The sequence below is a fragment of the Sorex araneus genome, chromosome X, assembly GCF_027595985.1.
Source record: "Sorex araneus isolate mSorAra2 chromosome X, mSorAra2.pri, whole genome shotgun sequence".
Taxonomy (NCBI): Eukaryota; Metazoa; Chordata; class Mammalia; order Eulipotyphla; family Soricidae; genus Sorex; species Sorex araneus.
Genome location: NC_073313.1, coordinates 364230349 through 364236484, shown reverse-complemented (window position 1 = coordinate 364236484; position 6136 = coordinate 364230349). Strand labels below are relative to the sequence as shown.

At 44.5% G+C, this 6136-nt stretch overlaps 1 pseudogene; it reads right to left on the bottom strand.

Moving 5' to 3' along the window:
• Positions 1–2076: 2076 nt before the first annotated feature.
• Positions 2077–2360, bottom strand: LOC129400128 (U6 snRNA-associated Sm-like protein LSm2; annotated as a pseudogene).
• Positions 2361–6136: the final 3776 nt, after the last annotated feature.

Below are 6136 nucleotides of genomic sequence, written 5' to 3'. Positions count from 1 at the left end.
AGCTTGACTTCAAATAGTAAACTGCCCTTCCCTTTTGGGAATAAAATGAACTTGGTTTTGTTGCGTATTTTTCATGTAGATTGTATGTCAGTGGTTTCCTTGCCCTCACTGACTGGAAGACAGGCCTGCTTTGCACAGATTTGACCCCCACCCACAATTGTGTGGGTCCCCTGGGGGGCATGATGCCATCTTGTGGAGGTGCAGTGCCATGGATCCCTTCTTGCAGTTGTGTGGATTGACAGTGTGGGTGGTGCGATTCACCCCGTGGCTGGTGAGCAGCTGAGGAATGCTAATGAAGGGCTTTGGGGATGTCTCTGGTGAGTCTATCTCTCGCAGATGAGCTCTGTGACTCGGAGAGCCCGAAGTTAATTAGCGACCCAGAATAGACAGACCCTGATGGAAATGAGGGAACGTCGGTCTGTCAGAGCACAGAGCTGCGAGGCTTTGAAGGTGAGAGACCACAGGCGAGGATGGGCGGGGGGGAAAACGGAGCAGAAGCAGAGCTGGGGGTGATGAACCTAAGTGCCCACTCACGGGAAGGGGCCCCGGAGAGGCTGAGGCCCATGTAGCCTCTCCAGACGAAGGGCGAGGGCTCATCCTTGGTGCCGTAAACATCGGCATGGCTGCCAGGTCACCTGCTGGTGGGGGGAGAACAGTGTCATGCGGGACTCCTGTGGCACGAAGATGACACTCACGCAGATGGCCCGCCACTGCCGCCTCCGTGCGGGATTTGGGTGACTTCTGCTTCTTGCCCATTTTCCTTGGAGGCAGGGTGGGAGAACCTCAGCCCCCATCTGCTTGCAAGCTTACTCAGTAATCCGGTGGATCCACACTTTGCTAGGTAACAGCCTGGATAACGCTCTCCCGACGAAGCCAAGGAGACTGTGGGCAGATGAGGCTTCCTCGCTTAGCCACAGGAATGGGACCCAGGCAGGCACTTGTGTCCCCAGGATTCTGGAAAGGCAGCTTCCCTCAGGCGGTGGGTGTGCAGGTCTGAGGTTTGGGGGTGGGGGGTTGTCCCTTCCTCTGCACATGCCCAGATTGCTTAGGAGAGCAGCCAAAGAGCCAAAAACAATCTCTTGAACGCGAAGTGTTGGCCCATACCACAGTGAAATGTGCAGAGCTTCCGTGAGACAGAAGTGGGGTACCCTGCATGGCAGATGCAGCTCAACCAAAGCAGCCTTGGGTCTGATTCCTCTTGAGCTTGGGGGTACAGTGGGGCTCTTATTTTCAGCATGGAGGGCGCTCTGGGTCTTCACTGTTGAAGACTCTGGAACCCATGCCCCTCGCCCTATCCCTACCCTAAACTTAGTAATAGGCTGGAAGTGGAAAAGAAGGACCTGATTCTCTCATGCCCACGTCAGGTGCCCCAGACTCCGTGTTCATCACAAAATGGACCAGCAGGAGATCGGTGGGGGTCAAGCTGCTGTCTTGGCCAGTCCCCTTCTTTCCTAGTGTAACCATTTCAATGGCTCCTTTCTTTCTTTCTTTCTTTCTTTCTTTTCTTTCTTTCTTTCTTTCTTTCTTTCTTTCTTTCTTTCTTTCTTTCTTTCTTTCTTTCTTTCTTTCTTTCTTTCTTTCTTTCTTCTTTCTTCTTCCTTCCTTCCTTCCTTCCTTCCTTCCTTCTTTCTTCTTTCTTCTTTCTTTCTTTCTTGTTCTTTCTTTCTTTCTTTCTTTCTTTCTTTCTTTCTTTCTTTCTTTCTTTCTTTCTTTCTTTCTTTCTTTCTTTCTTTCTTTCTTTCTTTCTTTCTTTCTTCCTTCTTTCGTTCTTCTTTCTTTTCTCAAATTTGCCATCATATATTTTATTCCCAATCCCATCCCCAAAATGAATCACCCCCTTCCCTGAAGAGACGTAGGGAGGGTCTCTGTTATCCAGGGTAAGGAGGGGTAGGGCTGGTGCTTCGGCCCCCAGCCTACGATCTAGTCTGTTCTCAACAGAGAATAGTTGCCCCCACTACTTTTTCTTTCATCTGTTCATTCCTTTTTTTAAAAAAAAGCCATTACTGAAACAACATAGCACCTGACTGTCTAGGGGAGGGTCCTGGGTGGGACAGTGGGGTGGAGGGCACGGGGCCATCACTGTTTCTGCTGCAGTGACTCCTTCCTTGCCGCATCTTGTAGTAACTGTGTGTCGACCTCATCTGCTGGCAACTGAACATACTGGACCACGGCGCCCCGGATGAAGCAGTTCTTCACCGACAACAGGTGAGGGTATTTCTCAGGTGACCCTGATATCCGTTAGCTTGATGTTGAGATACTGATCCACAGAGTGGAAACGTTTCACAGATGCTCAGGTCATTTTTGGGTTCCACCACCACGTCCTGGCCCACAAGGGACTTGAAAAAGGAATAGGAGGGCATGGTGCTCGTGCGGAGTGCTGGCCAGGCCCGTGGAACCGGGTCGGGATGCACGCCCGAGGCCGGGAGGAATCCGGAGCACGAGCCCATGTGTGGGGCCTTCAATGGCTCATTTCTTAGGTAACAATATTTACACTTGGGGCCGCTGGCGTCTGGGAAGCCCCAACCTGCCCTCTGATACTGCAAAGTGGCACTATAATGGCCAGATGGAAGGGCCTTGACACACCACACTCCCCACTGCCACCAAGGTATTGGGTCACTTGGTCACTGTGCTACAGATATGAGGCAGGTGGGGCGGGGCTGGCGAGAGTCCCAGCCTACGGCAGTGTCTCTGCTCCTCGCTCTCCGTTCTCAGACCCTGTGCTTTCCCCCTGCCTTTTCCATTAGACATCTTTTCTTTTGAAACCCTTTCTTCTTGTGTCTTCTAGAGAAGGTTCACTCCCTCGGTGTCTCAGCACTATACATGCCCTATAGGTTAGAAACAAATCAGGTGAACATTATTTTTAGGGGTGGGGAGGCTGGACCAAACTTGGCGGTGCTCAGGAGTAACTCCTGGTGCTGCACTAAGTGATCACTCCTGATGGTGCTCGGGGGCCCATATGGATGCTGGTGATCAGAGCGGGGTTAGTAGCACACCAGACAACTGCCTTAGCCCCTATGCTAGTTCTCTATTTCCTGACCCACTTAATTTTATTAAAATCTGTGACTAGGAGCTGGAGCAATAGTACAGTGGTTAGAGTGCTTGCCTTGCATGTGGCTGACCCGGGTTTGATCCGCAGCACCCCGTATGGCCCCCCAAGTCCCATCAGGAATGACCCCTGAGTGCATAGCCAGGATTAAGCCCTGAAAACAATAGTGTGCCCCCCACCCCAACTCTAAATCTGCAAGTAATCCTTCCAGTAAGTAGCCCCCCTTTAGAGTATTTTATTTTATTTTATTTTATTTTTATCAAGTTGTTCATAATAATTTATTACGTGTAATATTCCAACACCAATCTCACCACCATTATAGCTACCCACCACCATATTTTGAATGTTTCCACCCCGACTCTGTCCCCAAAGCAGACCTAAATAATTTGTTTTGTATTGCTTGTTATGAATAATCCACTAAAAATAATCCAAAAAATTTCTTCAGAGGAAAATGTGCAAAGATTGTTATATTTCACCCTATAGCCATTTAAGCCCTTGTGTAAGAGATTACTAACATGTTAAAGTTTGAGCCCTGTATGCTTATATATATAATTTTTTTTCTCCCTGAGATGTGTTGCCTTCTACTCTACACCCCATCAAATGTTATGTGCTAGTGGTATAGAGTATGGGGTTTCTAAAATTTAAAATACTCTTATACAGCTGAGATTTATTTAATTTTTAAAGTAAGTAGCCCTTTAAAAGAAGAAGCTGAAGATCGGAGAGGAAAAGGATTGGACTGAAGTCTCCCCACTGGTTCACATGTTAAGTTGAATATCAGCTCTGCTGAAATGAAAAGGAGCAAAGTTTGTTTTCTGAGGTTAAAGTTTAGGACTTTGCTGAGGATCAAATTAACAGAAAGGGTTTCCATAGCTTCTTCCTTATCTTCCCTGTGCAACCTGGGGGACTGATGGGTCATTGGGGTAGAAAAATTTGCATAATAATTAAAAAGTAGCACTGTAGCACTGTAGTGCTGTCCTCCCATTCATTGTTCTTCGATTTGATTTGCTCGAGCGGGCACCAGGAACATCTCCATTGTGAGACTTGTTGTTACTGTTTTTGGCATATTGAATATGCCACAGGTAGCTTGCCAGCCTCTGCCGTGCGGGTGGGATACTCTTGGTAGCTTGCCGGGCTCTCCGAGAGGGACGGAGGAATCGAACCCTGGTCGGCCGCATGTAAGACAAACACCCTACCCGCTGTGCTACCACTCCAGTCCATAATAGTTAAAAAGTAACAGAAAAAAATAGTAAGTACCTATCATCTCTAAAAAAATTAAATTAAAAAGAAAAAAAGAGGTAACAGAAGCTCCTTGGTTGGATGCAGTTCCATTTGTTTATTTTTGCTTCTGTTTGCTGGGCTGCTGGCATGGAATCACTGAAGATACCTTTAAGTTCAGTGCTCATGAAACATTCTACCTATATTTTCCTCAATATAATTTATGGGTCCATGTCTAGTTATGGATATTGAGGTATTTAATCTATTTTGATTTGACATTTGTCTATGGTGTTAAAATGGAACCATTTCTTTTTCTTTTATTTCCCCCACATGTGAATGCCTGATTTTTCTAAGCATCATTTGTTGAAGAGGCTTTCCTTCATCCATTTCAGACATTTTCCTTATATCAAAATAATTGCGGTCTGTGTGTCTGAAAACCTGTCTCTGGTCTATCAATTCTACTACATTGGTCTGAGACTGTAATTCCAGTACCACACTATTTTGATTACTACAGATTTTTAGTACTATTTGAAGTTAAAAGGAGAGAGCCCTCTCATCTTCTCTTTTCTTAGGATTGCTTTGGCTATTTGGGGGTGTGTGGGAGTGGGGACTATTACTCCATATCAATTTCAACAGTGCTAGGTCTCTGACTTTAAAGAATATCATAGGTATTTTTGAAAGGTGCTGCACTGAATCTGCTAATGCGTTGGGAAAGACTATCATTTTGAAAGTTCCTTCAACCCTCATTTTATTGAGATTTTCATCATGAGTGGATATTGGATCTTATCAGATGCATTCCCCATATATCTATATGGCATATGTATTGATACAGTGTTTTTCATTGATTGTCTTAAATATTAAACCGTCCTTGTATCCCCAGGATGACTTCTAATTGGTCATGATATAATATCTTCTTGATGTATTATTGGATTTGGGATTTGGTTTACTAAGATTTTGTTGACAATTTCTTTCACATTTGTTCACCAGGGATATAGGTCAATAGTTTTCCTTGTTTGTAACCTCTCTCTCTCTCTCTCTCTCTCTCTCTCTCTCTCTCTCTCTCTCGTATCAGAGTAACATTGGCTTCATAGAAGCTGTTTGGGAGGATCCCTGTTTCTTCAACTTTCTAAAAGAACTTGAAAAAGATTAGGAGTAGGTCTTCCTTAAGGGGTTAAAAGAACTCTTTGGTAAACACATCTTGGTCTGAGCTTTTGTTTTGGGTTAGACTTGTGATTACAGTTTTGATACATCAAACTAAGAAGCACCAAGAAAGAAATGATTAGAATAAAAAGACACCCTGGACATCAGGAGAAAATATTTGCCCACCATTCACATGACAAAGGGTTAATATCATGATATTGCATAGAATTGTATATAAGGAACTGTTGTTATAAGAAGTAACAACCAACTCCACGGACAGGTAGGGGAAGAGATGTACAGAAATGTACAGAACCTTCCTCAAAGAAGACATATAGATGGCCAGAAGGTATATGAAAAATTGCTAGTATCACTCATTATCTTGGAAATGCAAATCATCACAAAAATGTGGTATCACTTTATATCAGTGAGACCAATATGCATCTCAAAGAATAAAAGCACCCAGTGCTGGTGTGGATATTTGGAAAAGGGACTCTCATTCACTACTAGTGGGAGTGTTGACTGGTTCAACCATTTTTGTAAACAATCTGGATGCTTTTCCAAAAATTAGAATTTGAGCTTCCATATAACCCAGCAATTCCAATTCTTGGCATCTACCCTAAGAACCAAAAATTAAAATAAAAAAATCTATGCAGAAAAGACATTTGCATTCCTGTGTTTATAGTAGCATTATTCACAATAGCCCAAATCTGGAAACAACCCAAATATCCAAAAACA